This window comes from Zonotrichia albicollis, chromosome 1, assembly GCF_047830755.1.
Source record: "Zonotrichia albicollis isolate bZonAlb1 chromosome 1, bZonAlb1.hap1, whole genome shotgun sequence".
Classification (NCBI taxonomy): domain Eukaryota; kingdom Metazoa; phylum Chordata; class Aves; order Passeriformes; family Passerellidae; genus Zonotrichia; species Zonotrichia albicollis.
Window position 1 is genome coordinate 83,270,323 of NC_133819.1, and position 27,082 is coordinate 83,297,404.

At 36.1% G+C, this 27,082-nt stretch overlaps 1 long non-coding RNA gene across 4 annotated transcripts in view; it reads left to right on the forward strand.

Moving 5' to 3' along the window:
* Positions 1–2,425: 2,425 nt before the first annotated feature.
* Positions 2,426–27,082, forward strand: part of LOC113458906 (uncharacterized) — a 35,223-nt gene continuing 10,566 nt past the window's right edge. The window contains exons 1-7 of one of the 4 annotated variants that reach the window (XR_012581294.1): positions 2,426–2,718; positions 5,358–5,423; positions 10,632–10,757; positions 12,269–12,380; positions 14,690–14,770; positions 19,305–19,347; positions 21,126–21,242. This is a non-coding gene — a long non-coding RNA (uncharacterized LOC113458906). Of the gene's footprint in view, positions 2,719–5,357; positions 5,424–10,631; positions 11,664–12,264; positions 12,381–14,689; positions 14,771–19,304; positions 19,348–21,125; positions 21,243–27,082 lie in introns of all 4 variants that reach the window. The other 3 variants (XR_012581291.1, XR_012581292.1, XR_012581290.1) reach the window with 3 other exon arrangements.

A 27,082-nucleotide genomic window follows, 5' to 3' on the forward strand; every position in this document is an offset into this window, starting at 1 on the left:
ATTAATGAAACCTGTAGAAAACATGTACTCTGCTAATGTTTCCATTGCCAGCAGATTTCAGGAGAAATCTTTCCTGTCTGCAAATCCTTATTTATTAATTCTATGTCCTCCTGAAGGCAATGGAAAGCAGTTACAGAATTTGTTATATGGTATAATAGCCAAAAATTTTCATCACATTGAGAAGAAAACAGTGAATTCTGTCTATAACAAATCCTGAAAATGAAAGTTTTACCAGGCTTTTAAGCTGTAAATTGAGTATAACTGCTGAAGAAGTGTTGAGAGCAGGCAAAATCTTAAATTAAATTAAATGGAAGAAACTCCTCTGAAAAGACTCTCTACCTTCTTAATGAATAAAAAAGAAGAAGGAAAAGAAATAAAAAATAACTTTCAGGGAATTCCAAAAGGCCAGTGCTCAGATTTTCAATGCCATCCCAACCTAAGAGGGAAAAGTCTTCTTTTTCCATTCTCCCATGTCTCTTTCTGAAACAGAAGGAAAATTCAGTTTGAGTCTTACCTAAGAGTTCAGAATACTCTCAAAAGATAATGCTTATTTTCACAAACAAAATGAAGATTCAAGGAAAATTTTAAAAGAAACTATATCCACCTTTTTAAAAGTTTTTTTGGACTATCAAATCTTTATTAATATATTTTTTGTAGTTGTTACGAGTGTTAATATTGCATTAACATTTTCAAATTTGTTAAATGAAAACCTGCTTTAATAGAGAATATTTTTATTCATTTGAGGATTAGATAGCTATCGAGCATTATTTATGCAGCAGACCTTTAAAAATATGATAGGCAATACTCTCCTCTTCTGGATTTTTAAGAACTGGATGTATGTTTGTGGGGACTGCCTATGTGAAAAAATTGCTTTAAGAACTGTAAAAAAAAAAATCAAACACTTAATTTGGAATTACTTATGTATAAAAACATGTATATTTGGACTAACTTGAAACAGAACCTGAACTTCTGTCAAAAAGTAATTGACCTGTATAAATACCTGAGAAAAAGCAATGAATACAGGAAAGACTTGAAATTGGAAGTATCCTGACATGGAGCACCTGTATCCCCCTGAAAGAACACAAACTGAAGAAGCTGCCAACACTGCACAAACAAAGGACAGCAGCAGCAGCTCACATGCCAATCTTGGGGAGTCCTGAACAGATGTTCTCTCTTTTCTGAAACTATGGAACCAGGAAGTAAATTATCTTCAAATGAAACAAGGAAAGCTAAGCACAATTCTATGGTTTGCCTTCAGTTCTTTTGCTGTCTAAGCACTCTGCCCTTTTTCAAGTAAGCAATCAGGAAAGCCAAGGAAGAAGCTGACTGACAGCATCATGAAATGTTACCTGCTGTTTCACTGTAAATTCTGCAATATAGGAATATCACCTTAAAACCATCACCAAAGTAAAAGGAGCCAGAGAAAATTTATGGAAACCTACTGATTACATTTATCTCCTTTGTCTAATGATCTAAGAAATAATAGGAAAAATTCCTATTTTTTTGAACACCAGCAATGTTTCCTGCTGAACAGCAAAATAACCCAGACTATAACCTGTAGTAGATGTTACAGTAAATTGATTTTCATCATATAAGATTTTCTGATTTAAGGCAGTTGCTCAGACAACTGATGAACTAAACTTATATATTCCTTTTGACTTTATCTGTCTTATTTAGGATCCTTTCATGTGAGTTTTATACATAATATCTGAGAGGGACTGACTGACACTAAATGGGCTTCTCTTCGTTGACTGCAAAGTGTGCTATTACACCACAAAACAGAAGCCAGGTCACAATTTGAGTGCAATATGCTTCGTTGACTTAGATGGAAAAGACTTCCCCCTTTCAGAGGTCACATCAGTCTCCAAATTGTGTTTTTTATTACAGCAGGGAACTCAGTAGCAAATGCTTTGTCTCTTTTCTAATGATAAAAAACCTGTTGTTACACCTTACTGTTTTTTCTGCTTTTTTGCTTACAATTTCCCCCCAAACATGGAAAAGAGGTTAATTAACTAGTGAGTCACACTTCTGAGTGGCTTTTCTGAAAAGTGGTGTTTAAGTCTGACACTTTCTGTTTCTCCACATGGTTAGGGGACTTTTTGGTATAGTGCAAGGTTAAAACTACACTTTGTGCTCTGCCAAGGCTGTTTTAATGGGATATTGTCCATATGTACCATACATGGGGGTTAACAGAAGGGCTCAGAGCAGCCTGGCTTACTTTTTACTTTATATGATTAACATTTTAAGCAGATTTAGTGCTGCTAGGATCTGTGGGAAAAAATCCCATTGCACTCTGACAAGTGTTTCATAGCTGTTTGTGCTGACATCCAGCACTAATTGGTTTTTGGCACTTTGGAGGACATTTGAATTCAACCATCCACTCTGTAGATTTGTCTGGGAGAGTACTCTGGGGCACCATGCAGCCTCCACTCAGATAGCCCCTAATTAGCCTCTTTGGAGGTACTTTCCCACAGGTACCAGCTGAGCACGATGCTAGCTGTGCAAGCAGGAAGCCTCAGGCTGATTTAAAGTGCTTTTTCTCAATACAGAGAGTATCTTAGAACTTACTTTTGCTTCAGAGCTGGACTTCTGCTAATGAATACATTAAAAACAAAAACACGACAACTTTATTTGTTAGAGAAGAGTCTAGCTAAAATCTTCTTGGTGCTTTAAAGGCAGGACTTTTCAGGTTGACTTCAGATCACCTAAACCTGCCAGGTAAGTAATATTCTATGTCTTTACTCAATGCCACAGAAGGAGACAGAGAAGGCCAGTTAAAGGACGAGACACTGGTGTGGCTATGTGCATGTGGGATCTGTTACTCATGATGAACACAAGAGGAATTTTACATTTAATTTCCAATTTTAAATGTAATTAAATGTACTTTTGGGATTCATCTGCATAGGTCTAGAGCCACAAAGAGCTTACAGGTATCACAGGGGGCTGTTCAGGGCACCTACAAGAGGTTCCTCCACTCATCTGCCTTTTAGCCTGTCATACTGCATGCAGACATCCCGGGAAGACTATTCTCCAAAGGTGTCTTATATGAACCAGTGTAAATATTTATTTCTCAACTCTTCCCACCTTGTGTCAATGCCAAGACAAAGAATTCAAGGTAATGCACATTATGTTGCATTTCCTAGAGATGAGAAGTTATTCATAGAACAGGAAGAGGGTAAGAGCTCTGGGATTAAATCTGTGCCTTCTGGCTGATGTGTCATATTAAGGGAGACAGCTGAAGTAGGAAGTAAAGCTGAGAGTAAATGAGGGGGCTAATGTTCTCATGTCACCAGCCTGACTACTGAAAAATAAAGACTAGCCTTTGGTTAGGCTGATGCTGGTTGCTCAAGGTGGTTTGGGTCAGCTGTGCACCAGGTACTTGGCTCGAGGACAAACTGGGGCACAGATGGGAGCAAAATCTTTGCGTGCAAAATGTTCCTCTTGTAACTAAGCCAACTTGGACTGCTTTTCACTGGGGAAGAGACAGAGTGCTTATAGGGTAGCCAAGAGTAGAGGCCAGAAACCTCAGCATTGTCCTGCTGACTGTCCAGATTTTCAGTGATGTAATGGCACAAATCTTCTCTTAGGAATTAGCTCTTTTGCTGCCTGATCTTCTATTTCCATCCTATGTGTAGCATGAAGCATATGTTGTGGGAATATAAACAAGAGGCAAGTCTGTTTTCTTCATTTTATATGCTATTTCCGCTTCTCTTCAGGGGAATGCAGCTGCAGATGTAGGTATACTCAGTAAGGGGTGTGAAGAAATGGAAGTTTCCCACGTTGCAAGTGATGGAGAGCTCTTGTTTTCCCCAAACTCTGTAGATAATGAAGCAATAGCAAAATGAGGAACAGAGAAAGAGTTTCTGCTTTGTTCTGTTTAGCTAGAATATTGTGTAAGCAAAACCAGGCTGCCACTACTGCTCACAAGAACTCACAAAGGCCAAAGGCTCCAGAGGTACAAACCATCAGGGAAACCAAACAATGAAGTAGGTGACAAAGTAAATTACATTATAATTATTCAAGTTGCTCTAGAAAAACAAAAAAAATTGGAAAAAAAGGACCTTTGTTAATAATTACTTCCCTTCTTTTAACTTCAGAGAGGCTGCTGGAGAACCTTCAGCAGACTAAACAAATATGCCAGGAAAATCAGCTGAACAAAATATTTTCATTCCATACATGTGTATCTACTTAAACTCAGCAGAGAAAACATAAATCCTAATGAAAATAAAGTATAAGTATGGAAAATTCTAATTTAGACTTTAATTGTGCTGCATTTGCAACAGCTGTAATGTGGCTACCACAGAAAATTATTTATTTCCATTCTCTGAGCTGGACTTCTTTTTCATTCTCAGTTTTGCCTTAAAGAATTTGGATGGAATTTTCTTATTCTAAATGCAGATATTGCCACTGAAGTACCTCCAAATTCACTCAATCCACCGGGCACTGGAACAGCTGTTTACAAAGCAGTCTGTATCATCCAAAACCTCATGAGACAAGCAGGAAAATTTGGTTTCTGTTCACAGCTGGAAAAAAGACATGGTTGCAAAATGTGGAAGAAAATGCCCTTTAATATAAGCCATTTCTTCTCAGAACAATATGACTTTGTGTTATTGTGACTCAGAGTTAAGTGTTTCAAAGGAAAACTAAGAACCCTGGTAAAAGTTACTTGTGAGTGGTACATTTTGCCATTCTTTCCTCGTCAAGGTTTGTGGAGGACAAAGTCTCCTCTTTCCAAGTGGGAAGGATGACTCAGAAGGAAGGGTGTCCACTTAAGATCTGACACATCTGGGTCATGTTCTTTACTGTGCTGCAGATTTACTGCAGGAATTTACACACGGCATCCAGACCCAGCTTGAAACTAATGTCAAAATGCAGCCCTGAGGCATCACTAACATTCATTAAGTCCTTGCAGAGTTTTAAGTTCTGGTGGCTTTTGCCTGTGCATAGGTGATATTTTCAAGTGATGATTGGCATGTTGAAAGGATATGTTACCTACAGAAAGGAACAGCTGCAGAATAAAAGTTTCTGGGATGGCTATGTGTTTTTTTTTAATGCAATAAAACAATGTTTGCAGTATCATTCTGGGCTTAGATCATCACTGTGCCTTATTAAAAGTAAAAAAGTTGACCTATATCTCCTATGAATTGGGAGATGAACACCAGGCTCTTGAATGTCTTCCAGTGTGTTGCTAACAGTCCATTATTGGAGCTGTTCTGTTTGTTCATTTTTTCTCTAAATAATTAAAATATTAATTATGTCTAAGAATGAAGAAAGAAATCAAGAAGCTGAGTCTCTAAGCTACTTGGCAGGCAAGAGAATTGAAATGAAAGTCTCATTTTATTCTGTGTACTTTCCAGCTGGCTGTTCTATACACCTTCACAGAATTACAGGATTATTTGGTTGGGAAGGACCTCTGGAGACAAGTAAGACAAAGTTTCTTTGAAACTATACATTTTGCTTTCAGGCTGTAGCTAAACTGCAGGAAATGCAGACCTCCCAGCTCCCATACCCTTATGTGCAATCTACCCGCATTCTGATTCAGTGTTAGTGTGAGCTTTAGGTGTGTGCTTTTCATCTACACTTCCCTGCTGTCATTTACACAGGAAGAATCCCTCTGAATAACACAGGCTGGAATGACCCTGGGTCCTCATTTGTGAAGTGAGGAAAGTGCAACAATACCAAACAGCAACCCTAAATGTGTTTTCCAAGGATTTAGCCCTTATGAAAGTGTCAGAGGAGCAATAATTTCTGCTCAATTCATTTATTTCACTTCATAGTAAGTAGTACACAACAAACTTATTTTAATATTTGAGCCTTGCACATTTCATACCATGGAGGTTTTCTGTAAGTCTGGCTCATATGTGTTCTGCTTTTCATCTCATTTCCACACTTTGGTGCCACTGTATGTACAGTGGAAAGGAGGGAGAGTTGCAAGGGGAGAATTTGTCTTCATCCTGTTGTTGAGGAGGATTTCCTGTGAGACTGCAATCTGCACAGCCCTTCCCAGAGCAAGGAGAGTTGCCATGACCCTGCCTCTCCCAGCATCACTGGAACACAAAGGGGACTGAGCTTCCTTCTTCCAAGGATAACCTCTTTTCTTCCAAATACAGGCTGATGATAGCTTCATATATGGTACATTGTAAATCTACACATCACCAGCCAGAAAGAAGTCCCAGAAGGGAACTCTTTTTGTGGGAAAACAGTAAGAGAGCTGTGCTCTTTCTCAGGGGAGAGGAAAACATTTTGTGCTGAGCTAAAATCTTACATTTGTTATTTTTAGTAGAACTAATAAATGTTTTGTGTTGGCAAAGATAAAAGCAAAGACGTAAGAAATACATGAACAAAAAACGCATGTCATGTTGAGGGAACAAATAGGTAGAGTATAGAGAGGCTCTAGGGGAGTAAAGAACCAAACATTTTCTTACATTTTATGGGAATATTCTTTTTGTTGATTTTATTCCAGTACTGAGCAAAACTGAAAATAAGCCACTATTTTTTTATGAGAGGGCTAGCATTTCTTCCAGTTCTGGCAGAGAGCACATTTTCTGTCTGCAGTTATAAGATTCAGACCAAATGCGGTTTTGATTTTAAAAAATAGTGATGGAAGAGGGAAGAAGGAAGGAATATGACCACCAGTAATATTTGCTGCACTAATAGTGCAGTGAAAGGGAGGGTGCCAAGAGATTCAGCAAATCTTGGTGTCCAAAAAATCATAAGTGCTGCAGAGGAAAAACCATCTGCTAGGAAGGCTGATGGGAAAACTTCTACCACAGCATAAGGTGCATGGAGAAAAAGTGTTTGCTTGCTGAATGAGTACAGTGAGAAAAAAGAAAAGGTGACTATATGCCTACAGGAGGGAAAGGAGCTTTGCATTATGGTCGCTGAGAAAACAAATGTTTTGTCAGGTACGCATGCCAGAAAAACCTGAAGGCTTGTCCAGTGAGGCAGCCCTAATGAGATCACCTGATACATTTCACAAATCACATCCAAGAAACAGCTAAATTTTAGAGTTAGTTCACTGAAAAAAACATATAAAAGATTGATTCAGTCTAAAGTAATTCTTTAAAGTGGCCAATCTATAGTATACAAGGACATTCCATGAATGGAGACAGTCTTCAACAGAACAATTGATTGCTCAAGTAAATTTCTTGTCTTCAGAGTTAAAAACTTAAAAGGACTTAATTATTTTCTTTGATAAAGAAAAATAATATCCTTAGTGAATTATAAAAATGATGAATCATATAAAACTTCATAATTTTAATTTATAATAATTTATAACAACACAACTATGGATTATTAACGTCTGCAAGATTTTTTGCTGTTTCACAAAGTCAAACATATGAAAATTGAAGATTTACTGGCCAGAAGAATATGAAATTATTTGAAAAAGGAATCTTAAAGACCCAAAGATGAAAAGTCATATTTCAGAAGGTTCTTTAAGTGACATTCTAGGCTCAGAACTATTCAGAGTTTTCAATACTACAATCTACATTGACCTTGGGGGATAATTATGGGGCGACTTTCCAAAGTTGAAAAGATTACTAATGCTTGGAGAGATAGAAATAAATCAAATAATTAGGATGATACTCAACAAAAATAAGCAGTACTTCTCCAAACAGGATATATGGCAATTACAAATGAAATTATTTCATCAATCAGATACTTCCTCTTGCACCACTGGCTAGAATTGCTTACAAACATAACAATTTATTTGAGTAAGAAGTTGTGATTGCAAATGTATAACATATGATGACCTAGTGCTTGTAATCTTATTCCAGGCAAAATTCACACACTAATTTAATCATGCAAATTAAGTTTGTGAAAGAACTGACTCTGCAGTCCAGATTATGAATATTCTTTTTATTATCATGTGATAGAAAATGAGTTAAAATTATAACAGACAGAAAAACTTCTTGTCAAGTCCAACAAACATGCAATCTAGTGAGTGGAATGTGGCAGGCCAAGGAAGCATGTATGATAGGAAGAGTAGGGATTTCTTCATGGTTTTTCATGAGGTGCACCATTTTCTTTTTTTTGTTTGCAAAGACCAGAACAGAACCATGAAAAATTGAGAGCATTGCTTATGATTTTAAATTGACCAGTAAAATATTGTAATTCATAATCATGTCTTGCATCCCATCTGTCCCCCAAGCATTCATTTAATTAAATCTTGTTGAAAGTTGAGTGGAGTTTCACCCTGCTTCACTCTGAAAAAAGACCTGACCCCAGGTTGGAGATACCATAAACTAGAGAGCGAACTGTTGTAAAGGTAATTAATATTTGTCAAAGGCAAAAACCATAAAATATTTATTACTTGGATGTCACTTGTTTTCTTCCTCCAGCAGTTCAGAGCCCATGTAGTTAAGCACCAGCAGAATGATGGATACACGTGCCACTCTCAGCATTTACAGCCAGGCAGTGATTGATTAGGCATGAGAAAGGAAACCAGCAGATGAGTCTCACACCCAGACAAAGCCATTCAATTTAGCAAGGAAGCAATGAGAGCAAGAAGAAATTCAGTGGGTCAAAGTGGGTTTTTGATTAAATTCACAAAACCAAAGGGTTTTCAGTCTATGTTTGAGTTAAAGAGCAAAGTCCCTACTTTTCCTGAAAAGTTCAGAATTAGAGGAAGGACATCTTTAAGCTGAGGGTGATGGGAAGAATTAGTAAATTAATTGCTTCTTGAAGACAATCAGATATGAAAAAAGAAGAAAAAAGGGAAAGTTTATGTAACTTCTTATTTATATGATGAAATGATAAGATTATTTTTTGCATTCTATAAAGACATTCTTTAGAATATTCTTTTTTTGCCCCTCCTATTCCCTCTGAATTCATCATGAGCAACTGGAAAACTAGTAAATTTATGACATCAGATGAAATGCAGGTGTTTCCTTGAGGGAGAAACAATTATTAAACTACAGACTAGTTTTAATATACTAGACACTAGAAAAAAATAATACTATTAAAAACTTTCTTTTCTATTTTTTAACACTTTAATGAATTACAATTCTTTCTAATACCTGGAATAGCAGCTGTGAGGAAAAAAAAATGTGTCTATTAGAGACTCGAACTGTCTGCTCTGTTTATGAAAAGCCTGGGATAGCTCTCCAGCCAGTTCTTAGTTAACCACAGAAACTTTTCTAACTGAGCCAGGAATTACTAAACTTGACACTAAAGATATATAAAATGTATAGTAAAATAGTATAATCCTTTTACCACCCAGAAACTGCATTTAAAAGAATTAATAGTTTACTTTGGAAAGGTCCTCTAGAGGCCATCTGATCCAAACTACACTCAAAGCAAGACTAGCTTTGAAGGTCAGTCCAAATTTAAATTCAGATTTGGTTACTTGGAACCTTGGCTGTAAAGCTGTTGATTCCAGCTCTGGTTTATTCATTCCAAAATGCACAACACCCATCATTAATATCCTGAAGAAGTGTTAATAGCTATTTAAAGTCTCTTAAGGGTTACTTTTAACTCTGTCCTTCAAATACAACAAAACTATGGAAGATCACGAGGGAACAAATCTGTTGCTGAACAATCACCTGCAATGAGTCTGCTTAAATCCTGCAGTCATGCAGGATTTAAGAGGGAATTGTGTCCATCCTGGTGGAGGGCACATCTCAGCAATACTGTGTAGCCTAGCTGCTCTAAGGGGGTTTGTGAACAGCACATCCCTATCCTCTCACCTAAAATCCTGTGTATTAGTGCCAAACCTAAACTGGCTGAACCCCTTGCCACCTCCTGTAGCCCAGCTGCAGTCACCCTTCGGCATGCTCCGGACCATGCAGGGAGAGGCAATTGCCGTGCTCACAGCACTCCATGTGTTTGTCACCCAGAGACACTGACATGGCTTTCTGGAGTGGGATCACCAGTCTTTACTCTAGTAGAAGCTTCTTATAGAGCATTCATCAAAATTTAATTTAGGCAAAGAAAATTGACTACCTCCTTGACCTTCTGTGCCTACCCATGGAGTAGATTTTGTGTCTCAGTCATATTGCCAAAACTTAGCTCCCTTTAGATATAACTAATTGCATTGCTCTAAAATGCCTCTGTAACATACCCTGTGTCATTTGAATGCAATCCTCCTTATTAATTGAAATTACTCCTCTCATTCAAAATTACTGGACCAATATTTAGCTTCCTTTATAATTTTCAAGCAACAGTATAAGAAGGTTGTTATCTTTAAAAGGGTCCAAAAGCCTGTGTGCATTTATTTCTGTGTGCTGCAATCCAAACAAGCTGTCTGCTCTCTGGATATTCGTAAAATAGGAGCTTAGCAGTAGTGTTGTCTCAGCTAATCTAAGGAGATCCAACAAACCTTTGCTATAGCTGTAAGATAACCTCTGGTTTGTTCTTTACTGACTGTCCTTTCCTAAGTACTGCTTGTGTTTTTAGTTCCAAATGCTATTGATTTTTATCTCATCTCTAAGAGGATACAAAGCCCGGTACCTCTCAGATTGTATCTTCAGCTCTTAGCTGGTTATATTGCGTGACTTGTATTGATTTGAAGGAAAAGAAGCTAATAGCAGCATTGTTTTTATATAAAAAATAGTATGTATCTTAAAATTCTATTTAATTTCGTGGATAGAAAATGTGATCTGAAAATTTTTTTTTTTTATTTTCTACAGCAGTCCTGCTGAAAACAAAGTCAAACTGTGTTCTGTGAGATGATGAACAGCAATAGCTCAGAGTCCAATCATCTCCAATAATTTACACCTATGGAGCAGGACAAGTACTGATGGTTACACAGGAAAGTACAATATTAATGGACAAAGCTCTTGATGAATACAGTATTTTGTTACATGCAAACTTCCATACTACTTCAGAGAATTAGTAGTGTGCTGGAAATGGATGAAATAATAACTAGAGAGAAATAAACGATGCCAAGACTTTTGTTAAATTGGAATAGCTATTTATGTACTTTGTTCAAGCCTTATGACACCTTAACACTACTGAACAAAAACATATAAGCTGCTGATCTCAGATGGTACAAAGTACTTCATAGTGGCAACAATACCTTCTTGTAGGGAATTCTGGAGGAAAGGTGTGAAGAAGTGAAGCAGCTGTAGTTTGCATTGATACCCAAAGCAGAGTGGCACAGAAGCACCAGAAAGAATAGAAAAGTAATTTACAGCCTCTGATTACAGATGAACTATGTAGAAATGAAAAAGCCTGTAACAAAAAACAGTTTTCAAAGCTCTGATGCAAATAAGGTAAGAGTTCAAAGAAAGAGTAAAAAACAGTCAAGAGCACATTACTGGTGCCAGCTCTGCAAGAAATATCCTGCCTCACATTGTAAGCATGGCTGCTTTCTGCCGCTGGATTTAACCAGAATCATCTTGTGGGCAACACCAACTTCTGAGCTGTAAGTTCAGCCTACTGCTGGAAAAAGACCTCGGCCAGGGCTTGTACAACTGATGACCACTTACAGCTCTGGGCTCCTGACACAAAGTGTTGGGCACTTCCAACCTACTGCCACCTCTGCCCCAGCCCAGCAGTCCCCTGAGCCCAGGCTGGAGTCAAGGCTGGGTGGCCCAACCAGCCGGGGAGGAACTCCTGAGGATGGAGCAGAGGAGCAGCACCATGTAATCCCTAGCTCTCTGCACAACAATCACAATATTTTTTAGAAGAGGAGAGGCTGAGGCAATTCAGGAAGCATTGTAATATTTCTGATGATTTTTACATTCTCTGTAGGATGAAGTGCTCATGAAAAGAGAAGACATTAGTGTTCACATAGCTCTGGAGGAGCTGGGAATATTTTAGCTGTTTGGACAGAATCTCTAAAAACATTTGATTCTGAATTGTATTAATTAATTCTCACACAAATATTTATAAAACAATAAATTAACTAAGTGAAATTATTTGTAAATATCTTTTTCATAGTTTCCTTGGCTATATCATATCCATATTAATTTCCATAATTTTCATCTGCAATGCCAGTTGCTTTGGCTGTTTCTGTGTCAAATAATTTGTCTTTCTCTTTCTATCACATAAACTACATGAGCATTTTTGAAATTGCTGTCCCATTTATTCCTTGATGGGCTATAATAGTCCTAATCAATATTGTGTTGGAGTCCATTTGGCCCACAGTGCTGTCATTTTTGCAGCAAATGGGAGTCATTTGCTGTCTTGCTGTCTCGTACAAAAATAAAAAAGAGATTTATACTTTTTTATACTTGCAGTTAACTCTGCTTGTTCTTTGTGCAGAAAGAAAATAAGAAAAAGGAGGGTTTGTTTTTTTATCTTTTTTTTTCCTACTAGAAAGAAGCAATGTGTTTTCTGCAAATATGTTGAATGGGAAGAGAAAAGCTGAAGAACATCGTACCTGCAGGACACCTTCCAAAAATTTGTCACTGACCTTCTTCCATCATTTAAGGGTTAGTGCTCATAGCTGTGAGAGAGCCTTTTCTTCTGTGTTCATTTTACACCCTTGGAATATCATGCTGGTCTTCACATAAATTTGCCTGAATCTCAGCTTAAATAGCAATTGATTTGTTATAGACACACCAGCTGGAAGGCAGAAAAGCATTTCCTACACTTTTTTAAAGTGTTTCCATTTCCTATCTTATTTCATACCAAATGCAATCAATAAAAAAATTTGATTTTTAAAAATAAAAACTATAAGTGCCGAAATAAATTTTCCCAGAACCATTCCATATTCTCCTGAACACTCATGGTATACCTCTGGACTGAATGTCAGATGGAGAGCAGAATGTTCAGAAAGCTAGGTTTTGCAGAATTTTTCTGAACAACTGTATTTAAAGATAAAACCAGAAAGGTGGAAATATTAAACTAGAGCCTCCAGTTCTAGCTTCTTTCTTCTGTTTCTCTTTCTGCATTGTTTTGAAATATTCCTTCAGCTTGAGTGTTCTCAAGGGTGTAGAGTCCCAGCTTCTGCAGAATCATGGAGACCTGTCCATTTTGAGCTTGTTAATTTTGCAAATACAATGGAATACTGTCTGGTAAAAAGCATGTCTGTCTTTTCCTCTCTTCTACTTTTATCAAAATTTTCTGTGTGGCTCTATGGCGCCTGTGAATCTTTTCAAGGCTTTTTCTGTGGTTTGTATGACTTAAGGACTTTTCCACTACCTGCACCCTTCTTCCTCTGCAGAAAGCCTTCATTAAATGTCTACCAGCTCAGCTGGTCACCTTTACAAACTCGTGTGTACAGACAAACAGATTAACTGTGGCCCATTTTCCCCAGTGCACTGGAAACATAAAAGGTTTCTTCGCCACAACCCTGTATTCTGCCTCCTTACAAACGATATCATACTATTAACTTTCTAACATCAAATAGCTACTCTCAGAGTTCTCAGTCACTACAATGCCCTCAGTATTTCATTATCTCTGCTTTTCATTAAGTTCTTCTTCTGGTTTGGACAGATCTGTATTCCATCTCAAAAATTATTTCCTTTCCTCTTTTCCTTTCTTGGCCTTTCCCTACTTTGGTATGTCATACAATCCTTATCAAAATTAATCTCCACAGAAAACAAAGACATTTAAAAGACAATTTTAAATGTAGTAAAATATGTAGCCAAACCACATGATAAACTAAGTCTTTATGGAGTTGAATATCAAAAATGAGTTGTTAATTTTCTGCCTCTCCCTCCTTCCTTAGTTTTCACAGAGATTTTTAGTGATCACATAAGAGTTTTTCAGAAGACACATTCCACATTCTCTGTTACGTCTTTAAACCTCTTAGATTTTTCTCATATCCCCACTGAAAAATATTTTTTTAAAAGCAAAGCTTTGTTTCTGCCTGAGATCTACAAATTTATGATGACTTCAGTATGCAGGACTGCAGGCATTTTCTCACTTGATAAGTTTTCACTGACTGTTTTGAAGCTTTTGCTTACCAGTAGGAACACAATACTTCAGTGCACAGTCGTCCAAAGGAAGGCAAAGTTACTCTTCATGTCCATAGGAAGCACTCTTCCATCAGCTGATATGGATGATCTTTTGGCTAAGGCTGTTATTGAAATCTGTTCATATTAGAACTTGGAACAGCACTCTTTTCCTTTTTTTTTTTAATTTCTTTTTTTTTTTTTTGTTAGCCATATCATTGCACCCCATTAAGATGAAACAAACTGTGTTAGGTCAACTTATCTGGCATAAAGAAGAAATTGTTAGGGGAAAATTCTTGGAGAGGGAGATCTACTGAGGGAGGCAGCAGAATCACAGCACACCATGGGTGCTTGCAGTTCCTACCAAGAGAGAATGTATTAAAAGCAACAGGAAGCTTGCATATGCTTCTCCCTTAGAAGTATTTTTTTTTAAATTCCACATTTTAAGTAATGGATCTGATTCTACAGTTGCTCCATCTTTTTACTCTCAAACCCACATTTCAGTTTGTCTGCACTCTGCAACATATTAAGCAAGTAGAACACCCTAAAAATTATGTTTGTTCATTTTTAAAGAAGCTTCTAGTTTGCCATAACCGTATGCTACACATTCATGAGCTGCATAAACATATATTCTGATCTGAAATATTTACTATCAGCAGAAAATTGCTTTAAAAATACTTAACTTGGACAGAAACTGGTGAGTCTTGAGGACAGATAAGATCTGTTCCTGTGGACAATGCCCTTTTACTCATAGGAATTTTGGCCTAAGAGCATTCCTGTATCTTGGAAGTCTTGTGTGTGTTGTAACATCTGCATCTTTCATCTGTTTTATATTTTCAAAGGTTCTTGCTTCTCACTGGCAAAAGGAGCCATTTTCACAAACCTTTTGAAACCAGACTGGCATGAAAGTTGAGGAGAACTAGGTAAGCCAGGTCTTGGCTCATGTTTAATAGTTTTAAGATCAGAAGGAACTTGGCCTTTACAAACCTCATTTCAGAATGATTCATTATTTTTCTTCCTGCTTCTGCAAATAGCTAATGTCAATCAGTCAAATGCACACCTAAATATGCAGCTAAGCCATGAAAAATATATCTGTCAAAAGAGAGACTGAATATTATGATTCTGTCTATTTGTCTTTTAATACTGGTGTTGATGCAGGAGTCTTTCTCCAAGTACTCTTCTGAAATGAAGCTTTTATCTTTTCTTGTCTTTTTGGACAACCAGTGCTATTTTTTTTCCATTGAACAGAAACAGGGTAAACCAAGACTGTACTGAAAGTTCCTTAGAGTTGGGTGTCAGCTGTTTGAAAGAATTCTTGGGAATATATTCAAGTTTTTTGAGGGCCATGAAGGTTATTGTTTCTGACTAAAAGAGTGAAAGAGAGATTTAGTGAAGGAAAGAATGGGAAAAGGTACATGTTAAGACCATCAGAGTAGAAGTCATAGTACCATCAAATAAGGGAGTTGGTAATTTTGAGAGATTTTTTTTTGAGAGAGATTCCAAGAGCTTCAACTAATTTATTTTGAGAGGAAACCATAGCAAAGTGTCTAGATACTTTTTTACCCAATCGTTTCCTGAAAGAAAGATTTTCATAGCACAAATGTTCAAAAAAGGTTTTCAATCATTTACCCATACCTGTTATGCTTGCAGGCTATCTTTGTGCCCAAACATTGTCTGTTTAGATGAACAATCTTTAGATGAACAAGAAAACATCACTCAGAGATAAATTGGAGAAAATTGTTTTTCCATTAACTGATAATGTTGAACTGACAATTTTGATGGCTAAAGGATAAAACTAGGAATGAAAACAAGTGCTTTGTGCTATAGCAAAGAGCAAGTGAAAAGAAAGTGTCACTCTTCATTTGTTGAAAGTCACCCATTTCTAACCAGACTGGATTTGCAAACACCAAGGATGTCAGTAGCTGAAGACTGAACACTTCTATGTTTTACCATCAGACCATTTTTTCATTGATGGAGCCACATAGGAGTAAAAGAATGACAGCAAGGACTAATGTAAGATAAAAAAGTTTTTTGAAGCTGCTCAGAGATTTTAAGTCTTCAAAATAATACTGCTAGGAGTGAGTTAGTGTGCAGAGAGCTGGCCAACAGTAGAATTCATTCTAAAATCCTGCCAGTGCAATACAGAAAGAATGTGGCTTTGTTATAGCTTCCCATAATACCTGAAGTGAAGATTATCTGCCCCTTTCTAGGTCACAGAGCCTCTATTTAAAATACTATCAACATTTTAACCTTTTATAAAGTATCCCTCATGTGGTGCCTGGTATTATTTTTTCTAAGTTTGAATGAAAATATGACAGCTGTATTAAATTACTAATGGCATAATGATTTGTCATTACCATACATCACAAGATTTTATTTTATGATGTTCTATTCCATCAATTAAAGAAAAAATTTGAAAGTAATCACAGGCAGATACTAAAGTTTGCATATTTGGATACAAATATGGGAGAGAGAGCAATTTCAAATGGTAAATATTAAGAGTATGAAAAAACATTTATATGCTTTCACAATTTAGTTTTGTCTTATATTTCAGTGCTGTTTTGGAGCACACTGTGTGCAAGCAAAAACAATGAGCAGAAACTCAGTATTTGAATCTTATAGCTATACATTAATACAATGAAAAATTATTGTATCCTTCACTTTAAATTGCAATTCTCTGACAACTAGTAATTTTGTCCTGTTTTGTCAGGTTTTCCCAATAATACCTCTCTTTGCTACTGTATTAACATAAATTTTTTGACTGAGGTTTCCTCCCATTACTATCTGACTACTGACAAAGCTCAATCAGAAAGTGTCAAACATAATCCAACACTATTACCTACAAACAAATTGACTAGCATCACTTTGTATAAAACTCTTCTTTGGAATTTATCAAGGCTGTTCTTGTCCATCAGACTCAGAAAAACAATATTCCTGTTCTCATTTATAGTCTACATGCACTGTGGAGTTTGGCATCATAAACGAAAACTTCTCAAAGCATATTTAAATCAAACATAGCTTTCTACCATTGCTGTAGTTAAATTCCACTCATTCCTTCTTCTTTCTTGACAGCCTAGGAACGCTGAGAAATTACATTACTTTCCTTCAAACTATTAAAATGCAATTTGCCAGATATCATGTTTTATAATACCCAATGCAATCTGTATTATTTCATTGTCAAGAAAGAAGGCATTTAAAGCACAGACCTTCAAACAACCAAGTCCAATGGGCTAAAGGGGAAAGAGAATTAAGTAGAAAGGGAATATAATTTGATATCTGAAATACTGACTGTGCATAAAAAGGTGGATAACTCTTGTCACATTCTCTGTGTTCCACTTGATTTCCAGCAGCCTGACTTTTATGCTATTAAAAAAAAAAGGACAAAACCAATATTTTCAGATGATGAATATTTCTTAAGTATTTCAAACAAGTCAGACAGAAAATGAAACATAGGATGAAAAATAAACTGGAAATGAGATGTGATTAGTGAGCAGTATTTTTCACAGGGAAGAATTATAAGTTTTAGGGAAGGGAGAAAGTTTGCTCATGAAAGTCCTGTATTTGAGGGATTCTACAGGATTAATTAATATCTGTTGATCACGTAGTCACAAAAGCACTGATGTTGGAAGTACTTCTGGAGGCCAGCTGATCTAACCCCCTATTCAAGCAGGACTTCCCAGAGCTGGTAGCCCAAGAAGATGTTGAGTCAGATAGCTTTTGAGTATCTCCAAAGAGGGGGATGCTAAGTGCTCCATTGCCTCTGGTCCAGTCTCTGGGCACCACTGAAAAGACACTGGCTGCTTCTTCTTATCAACTTTCGTTCATGTGTTTATATACATGTATTTATATATATTTAAAAGAACCCACCTTTGATGTCAGATAATACTCATTGTATCACTCATCCTATTTTCCTGTAAAGCAGACAGCAAAGAAAGTAACCTCCTTTACAATCAGTATTTATCATAGTAAATAAAAGAGTTTTTTGGTAAGGATCCATAAAAATACAGAAGCAAAGGTTTTGGAGTAGATACTAAAGAAAGTTCAATGCAAACAAAAAAGCAAAATGCAAAAAATTGGGGACAAATAGATATTTGGAAAGAATGATAAGTGATTCACAGTAAATAATTAGCAGCAGTCAGATTACAATCAGAAAATGGCAGGAACAGAGAATAATTGTGAAAAACAAAGTAGGAGCTAATTTCTGGTGTCTAATATTGTCGATCAACTGCTTAAACAAAGAAAAGTGTTTGAATTAAATACCAGTGGCTGGATTGCAATGATCTAAAGATGTGATTTTTGGCAACCAATCAAAACAGATGGAAAATGAGAGTAGTAAAGGTAAACTGATAAATCCAGGTTATAGTAAATTTGAACAGGTAAAGTGGCATAGCAGGGAGAGAGATGACTATGCAAGTTCAGCAAACAGAATGAATAAGGTAGCTATGTGAATAAATTAATTTATTAACATTAAATTAATTAAATTTAATGTTATTAAATTAATATATTAATTTAATAACATTAAATTTAATTAATTTAATGTTATTAAATTAATGTATTAATTTATGTTAATAAAGTAGCAAAGAGAAGTACTATTGGGAAAACCTGACAAAACAGGACAAAATTACTAGTTTTCAGAGAACTGCAATTTAAAGTGAAGAAAACAATAATTTTTCATTGTATTAACGTATAACTATAAGATTAAACTATAAGATTAAACTAAAGTAATCAAAGCTGTGGCTTTAGAAATACTTTTTTCTGCGCTGCCTAGCATTGTTCTAGGGAAGATGTTGATCTAAAATAAATTTAAGTCTACATATATTTAATATTATTTTTTGTAGGGCTACAGATCTACAGATTAGATTGAAAATTACTATTCTGAGTAAGGAATGGAAAGCTAAAATTGCAATTTTAAAATCCTTAGTTTTAGTTTCATTTTAGTAAATGAAAAAATGTGCAATGCTTGAGACCAACCATTAACCAGCGACAACAATGCTGACATATAGAAAGTAAAAGCAGTTTCTGGTGCTGAAGAAATAAATGTGCAATAAATCAAAACTAGAGACAAACAAATGCAAAGGGAAATCAAACTCAGCCTAATATCATGAAGCCTATTCTCATAGAAACAGTTTTTACAATTCTCTGTCCTTGTTCAAATAGCCATTTGGACATGAGCCATGGAAGGATGCTAGCCTATTTCAGTGATGTGTCCAATTCCAACCCATTTTCTGTCCACAGGCATCAGTGAAGACAAATTTGTCAGCTGTGAGAATTCTTTGATTTCCCCTGTAGGCTGGGTCTAAGTCTAAGGACAGAGAAAAAGAAAGCTGTTTGAAGAAATTAAGTAATTCTAGCTGGTGGATTGTCAAACTCTTACTTTCAGTTTCTATATTTCTTTCTTTAAACTTCCTGTGTCACCACCTTTCATAAAATACTCAAGGTTTTCTTTTTAATATTTAGCTTAAGGATCAGTCCCTGAAATTGATGAAGAAGAAACAGAATGGTAAGATAAAACCACTGAGAAAATATTACTTGGATGCATGATATTTTCCACCTAATAAAATTAAACTTAGGTATCTGGTGTTGGGTTACTTGGGGAAAGAAATTATTGACTTTAACTAGAGAGTAGCAGGTAACTAAAGCACCACATGCCAGCTTGCTTAAACTTTATTTTTGAATCTGGGAATCCTTTTCTAAACAGTGTAATACTTGGCTCTTAAAAGAACTAAGTATTTTGCCTGTACCTTTTTTGAAGATTTAAGTGTAGACTGATTGCTGCAGAAATAGACAGTCCAAATTCTTGCAGTTCATGGAGGTTATGTTCTGAAAGACATAACATTTGAAACTTTGCTGTTGATTCTATCTACTGTAAAGAAATACAAATAGTTATGTATTATATGTCTCTATTTTAATATATATGTCTATATATTAAAATGGTATAAACCAAATTGTACCCATAATTCCGTAGTGAGCTGTGGTCACCTTGTTTATCACTGACAAGAGCAACACATCTCACCCATGCAGGAAACACACCTCACACAGGGACAGACTGGACACTGAATAATGTAAAACAGATTAAAACCGATTTTACAAACTTATATCAGGGAAAAATCTTTTATTTTATTTTTTCTTTCTGCTACAGCTGTTCAGAATAGTTTGTATGTGTCTAATTAAATAATATGAGAAGAAAGATATTTCACTGTACTCATCCTTCCCAATGGGAGAGGCATTGAAGAAACAAACATATGGCGCATGTTAAGCACATTCCTTCAGATTTTATTTAGGAAGTGATTTAATGAGATGAATATGACATAAAAACTTATGAAATAGAATATGTTTGATGGAAGGATTAGTGTGTAGAAACCACAATTTATGCTTAACATGTTTTTAAAATTCCTTATGAGCTAGAAGAAGCACTGTTATTAAAAAAATAATAATTTCAAACACATGAGGAATTGAAGACTAAAATATTAAGCAAATCTTGAGAGATAGCATGTTTTATCATTCATTCTTAGCATTTTCAAAGTCTCTGTGATGATCACTTAGCCTTCCTTCCCACAAAGTTTTTTTTTCCTGTCAAAACAATCAAAATATGGATAACAGAATGAAAAAAAGTCTTTTAGAAAACTGGTTTTATAGCATATAGTAGACATTTCTGTAAGTTACAAGGATCTTCTAGGATACTGTCTTGAGTGGGCCTAAAAAAGGATGGCATGTCCAGAGGACAATTTTGGTGTTTCAGATTCAGGGTTTAGCTAAGCATTGCTGGGGAAGGCCCCTGGAGTCTAAGAAACTTGTGCCCAATACAACAATTTCAACTGTAGGCTGGACAAACTCCAGGGCTGATGGAAACTGCAAGTATTTCCAATAGTGTATTACTGTAGAGTCAAATGCCCTGTACAATGGGTATGTGTTACTGACATTACAACATTGCTCCTTTAGAATCTTGCAGCAGCATAATACAAATGTCTAAAGGTAAATCAGATTCCCAAGGAAAAAAAAAAAAATGTAACAAATTTCCATAAGATAAACCTACCAAATTTAACCAATATTTAATTGCCCTTCTTATTTGTTGTGATTTTAAATGTCCCCTTACAAGATTTTAAAATGTACACCATTTAAAAAAGACATTGTTTGCAAGCAGATCAAAATAGTAATTTTGTATATGCTGTCATGAATATTTTTAAATTTTCTGGTCCAATTTCCTGTGTATAGCTCCCATAAATGGGAAAAAGTTTTGTGGAAAAATTAAGTTTTTTGCTTTATATTTCTAATCTGCAGGTGACTCAGCTTCTTCCCATGGAAATAAAAAGCAGCCAAACAACAATCCAGCTCCCCCTCAAAAAAAGAAACCAAAACAAATCTCCACAAGAAAGAAAAAACTTCAGAAGGGTACAGGTATTGTGAGCTAGTTAAAATTAAGGTCTAATATTTTTGTGTCTGCATCTGGATGAGAGCACCAACCTAAGGAGTGTGCTCAGATAAAATGCTGGAGTAGTCACTGCTAAATGTGGGGTCTTTAGTCCCTTCCACTCTTAGGAGGAAGTCTCTCTTTCTTGTCTGTAAAATGTAAGGCAAGTGAAGGGGAAATGCCCGTTTATGCAGTCCTCCGGTGGAGCAGAAGAGAGTGAAATATCTTTACTTTCTTTTTGCTGGGCAGTGACCTAAGGCTGCATCACAGACTCTTTTGGGAACAAACCTGAATCCTAAAGGTACGGACAAAGCTAGGACAGAATTTCTTTTGTTTGGTTGAGGTGAGTCAATAGAGTTTTAAGGAGACAAGAGCAGCACAAAAGTCAGCAGACAAATGATTGAGCTAGAACGTAATTTACCTGAGGACAGTCTTACCAGGGATGGTAAAAGCCCACCCCCAAGGTAAGAATTGTGAACCCTTTGGGCCATATTGTTGCTATGGTGGCAACTCTGAGTACAGCTGATAATGTTCAGGGCTCATTTTATTGGAAGAGAAACATGAATGTTGATGCCAAAAGATGAGATATTCAAGAAATTTAGGTGCCTTAAGAGCCAGATGGGTCTGGCTACAAAATACTCTGAAGTCTTACACCCTGAACACTTAAATTGTCATTAGAATGTCACCTTAGACATCTGAATTCCAGTCTGGATATGGACCTATTCCCATATTACTGCTTGGCCAATCAGTCTATCTCAAATATAGCAGTGCAAACATGGTTAAATGAAAGGCATCCTGATGCAAGTTCCAGCCTGCCACAGATGTTAGACACTGCTATTCAGCTATTTTGCAGTATCTCACAGCTCTAAAAAACAGATATTGGATGCAATTACTGCAGACATGTTTGCCTTTCTACTGGCTATGACACAATGGACATAGAAGGAAAGAATATCTGTGATTTATTTGCCATCATTCTTGAGTTCTCTGATTAACACAGTGGTCTTATACTGTGTCTTACACTGTGGTCTTACACTGAAGATTCCTAACAAAATTGGTGTTCCTACCATACCACAGCACAGTAAAAAACACTGCATTTATACGTAAGAAGACAAGAAATAATTATTAATTGCAGGATCACGAGTATATTTCCAACAGGAATAAAAGCCAGATTTTGAAGTAAAAGTAATTGAAGTCATGGAGGTAAAGCAAAAATGGAAATAGACTTTTTGCCAAAGCTACAATATACCACATAACCCAACATCTTCTTATCTTACTATAACTGATTTTCCAGACTAGGAAACACAAAGTTAAATTAAATGACAATACTGGAACCAAACAAGTAGATAAACGGCTCTTATTAAACTTAAACTATACCCAGAAACTGGATGACATTTTTTTTCCTAAGTTTCCTAACAAAGTTCAGGACTGAAGTTTTTATTTAGGACTTTAAACTTTTCCTTGTTTATCCTGTAGTGGTCCTCAAATATTTCTTACATGGCTATTTCAATTAGCAAACCTAATTGACTAATAAGAATGTGAGCATCAAGTAGAATTTCAGAATCTCATTTATCACTTGAAGAAAAAATTGGGCAATTTAAATCAGGAAACTTAATGTTGTATCCTTCTATTTTCTGTGAACTTTGGACATCCTAAATAATTAAGACACCTGATGGCCAAGTTGTAGCATTAAATTATTAAGTGAAAATGTAATTTTACAGATAGATCCCTCAGTTTATCAACAGATATTGAATAAATTTGGTTTTCTACAAGCAAAATGTTAAAATTCCCATACATTCTTGTAGTCTCATTAGTGAGTTATTAAGCTGCAGGGATAGAATTTAACAGCTAACCTAGATCCTACAGCCCATGCGCTACCTCAGGGTTTTTTGAGGAACTAGGAGAGACAGAACGGGAAAACTGGTTTTAGGTTTGTCTTGGAAATTCTTGTTAACTTAGTTTCTAAGTTCAGTCTTAAAATTATAGAGATCCATCAATCACAGTTATTTCTAGGGTGGTAGACCCTTTCACACTTCCTCAGTCTTAAACATATCACAGATGAAAATATAAAGAGATCAGCAAGGTGATTAAACAAACATGCAAGCAGACAATATGTATTGGGAACAAATCACCTCTCTCGGTACATAAACTCCACTAAACAAAAGGCTGTTATCTCATTGAAGCTGTTAGACCACTTTTCATTAATTGCTTTTTGCCTTCATCAAATCCTAATGTGTTAAAGAAAAATGTTACTGAACTATCTTGGAAGCAATTAAAAGATATCAATAGCTGTGCATTGTATTACTGATAAAAATCAGGCTCATCATTGCAGTGATGCTGTAAAGAAGGAATATTAAAATACCCATTTTGCAAGATTACAGAACTGCGGCATTATTAATGAGGAAGAGGCAGCACGAATTTACAGAGCAAACAAATCATAGGCTGTCACAAAATGAACCTCTTCCTCACTTTGAATTGTAGATTATGTCACATTCCAGCACTTATTAAGTATCTGAGCCCCAGTCTGCATTCCCATTAAACAAACGTACAGTCTGAGATGAATTGCTTGAGACAGAAGAAATATCCCCGCTGAAATCAACAGGCAGCAATGCAACACTTGTTGTGTGACCAACATAAATGTACAAATACACTCTCTTGTTCCCTGTCAGTGAGTCTGTCAGGCATGCCCCAGAGGCACACGGAAGGCTCACTACTGTCACAGTACATAAAACAAGTGTGAGCGTCCATGTTTCCCACCTTGTACTGTTCCTTCCAGGACACTCCATTATTAATACCTCATTGAAGGTCTGCAGGTCTGCCTCTCTGACAGGGTTGGGGTGGACAACCCTTGGATTCTCAAATGTCTTGCTGTGAGACTGCTTTAGGACTGCAATAGGATTTCCAGGCTATCCCAGCTGTTACTGTGCATTAGATTTCCAATAGATGCTTTTGATGGATGTCCTCCCAGGCACAGTCCATGAACTCTTGCTGCAGCACCACAATCAGTAACAGGCCTGAAAGATTTACAGGGAAGCCACAGCTGAGACTAGTGTTGTGAGTCATTCACTACACAGCTACCAACATTGTCATTATATGGACAAAAAAAACCAGCTCGAATTCTGTGTTATTATACTATTACTAAATTTAATATTAATTACTCTTGTCAGGTTAAGAAGTCATCCCCAGTATGCTCCTTGGGGCAATGAAGTTAAAAACAGCATTCAAACATTCTGCAAATTTTAGTTACTGTTGAATAATAAACCACTGTGACAAGGTAATAAAAACTGTCTTACCTTGGAGAGAGAAGTAAGAAGTCTCAACAGAGAAAGGTTTTGTTGTCTGGTTGTTGTGTTTTTTTCTATTGCTCTTCAGTATAGAGGCTTTATTTATTTGAACTACACCTCATCACACATGTAACTGGTCATTTTATCCTGACCTCCATTCTTCTAAGAGCATCTTTCATGTCTTCCATTTAGTTCCAGTATATTACTAGTGTCCTGTGTATTTTAGAAGGACTGAATCCATGCAGTAAGAAAACATATACTGTCATAGCACAGCAAAATCTAGAGTCCAATACAAAACATGTATCAAAACATGAAAGCTCTGACAAAGAATTTTAGATCATAAGGCTTGGCTCATTAATTGTTTATTCAGGCTAGGAGGCCATTCTGCAATTGTCAGATTGACAGATAAATAAACAGAATAGCATCTGATAAATTTTTAGGGCAGAAAGAATTCCAACATTCTGATCCTGTTTACATTTTCCATCATATTGTTCATCATTTGGTGGTGCCAGAATTGTTGTTGACTGTAATGACCTAACTAGTATTGCGAAAAATATGCAGTGTCTCTCAAAAAGAACTTTCGTCCTATATAGCCATCTTAATTACTAGATGGAACTTCAAATGCTAGATGTTAAGTAAGTTTTCCCAAACAGGTTTAAATCATCAGTTGTTTAAAACATCAGATAAGCAGGTTCTTTTCTTTCCCCCTACTTCCAAGTAACTTCCTTCCTCCACAAATCTCTCCATAAGAATTCCAGGAATTGTAGCCCTGAAAAAAAATACTGTTGTCTTTTGAAACAAAGAAGTTTCTGGTGAGAACAAAAGTGCAAGTTAACAAAGAGAATAATTAACATAATAGTCACACGTATGGATATGATCTCTTCCCAATGGAAAAGAGTCAACAAAGCAAAGTTCTCCTTCTTAAACCCATTAGAGTTGTCTGAAGGGATTAAAAGCAAATGGATAAAATCCAGTTGCTTTAAAGTAAACTAAGCAGTTCAATGCTGTGTAAGCCAGGAGATAAGGCCCTTACTTGCATACAAGTCAGGAAATACACAATGTGAGGGACCAGCCTGTTCTTGCAAGGAAGAAAAGAATGATAGCTTTGGGATCTGTGCTCTTCCTCATATTTATAAACAACATGAAAAAGAATGCAAGGTAAGATGTGGCTAAATAAATTTTAACACTAAATTATTTGGAGCACCAAAAAAGAGGACAAATTTTAAACAGGCCTTCAGAGAATAAAAGACATAATGATAATAATTTATATTGATGACACGATAATAATGACATGATAATCATTTGTATTTGAATTTCACTGTAGATAAGCTTAAAATGATACAGTGAATACTGACATAGTTCACCAAGATCTTGAATTCCGATTCTTTCATCTCCATAAGGATATTAACAAAGTTCAGAGAAGGACAATAAATTACACAGATATAGAATGAAGAGCAGGTCAGCTAAGTAAAACTGATCAATTTGGACAGGAGGTAGCTGAAGACAAATATGACACATGTCAGCAAAACCAGCAGTGTCACACAGCAGTTGGGTTCTAATTCAAGATCCAGCAGGCATAAAATAAAAACAGTATGAGAAGCTTTAAAACAAGCATAAAGAGAAAGTTCTTCCCACAAGTGAAGATAGAGCCGTGCTATTTGTCGACACAGGATGTTGTGGCTGCTATAGGTTTCCTTGGATTCCAAGAGATGGTTTGACAAGTCCAGAGGAGAGCAATCTGTCTGGTGGTGTTAAACAGAAAAAAATTCTCTTGGAAAAATCCTTTAGAAAGGTTTTACAGCTAAATATATAATATACATTTTCCTTATTCCTTAGCAATGTCCTGTGGCAAGGCAAGAAATAGATCTTTATGTGATTTTTGGTAAAAAAAAACAACAAGTGTTTTCATCAGTGCCAGATCTGTATTCAAATGTCCAGTCAACCTCAAAGATGCCCCCATACCTTCAGCTGTTGTGGATTGAAGGAATTGTGATAATTTTCTCAAATTGATAATTACTTCTGCATACAAGATGAATTTAACAAATCTCCATCTAATTCACCTAGTAGCCTACTGTAATCCCGAATTTCATTCTAGTATTCATATATCCCTAGGAGCTGGCTGGTCCATGAATCACCAAGAAGTACATTGTCACACTGAACAATGAGCATCCATTCCCTGCATTTTACAGCCTTCTAACAGGCTGCAAATTTTGGATTTGCATATGTGTGTGACTTGAATCACTGTGATAAAAATTAATGCAATTATTATTGCAATTAATGTAATGAATGTAAAGAGGAGTGTGTCTTCAAAGATCAAGTACTCAGCCTGCGAAACATTATTTTCAATAGTTTAAAACCTCTCATTTTCTACAAACACTTTTGAGTTTAAAGTTTTTTCTTTCCCAAATGTCTAGCTTGTTTAGTATAATGAAAGAAATAGTTTGAATCTAATAAGTCTTATCCAAATATGTAATGATATGATGATAGTTATTATATGTGTGTGCTCCAAGCCAGATATTTTATCCTTGAATTTCAAATATTTTCTG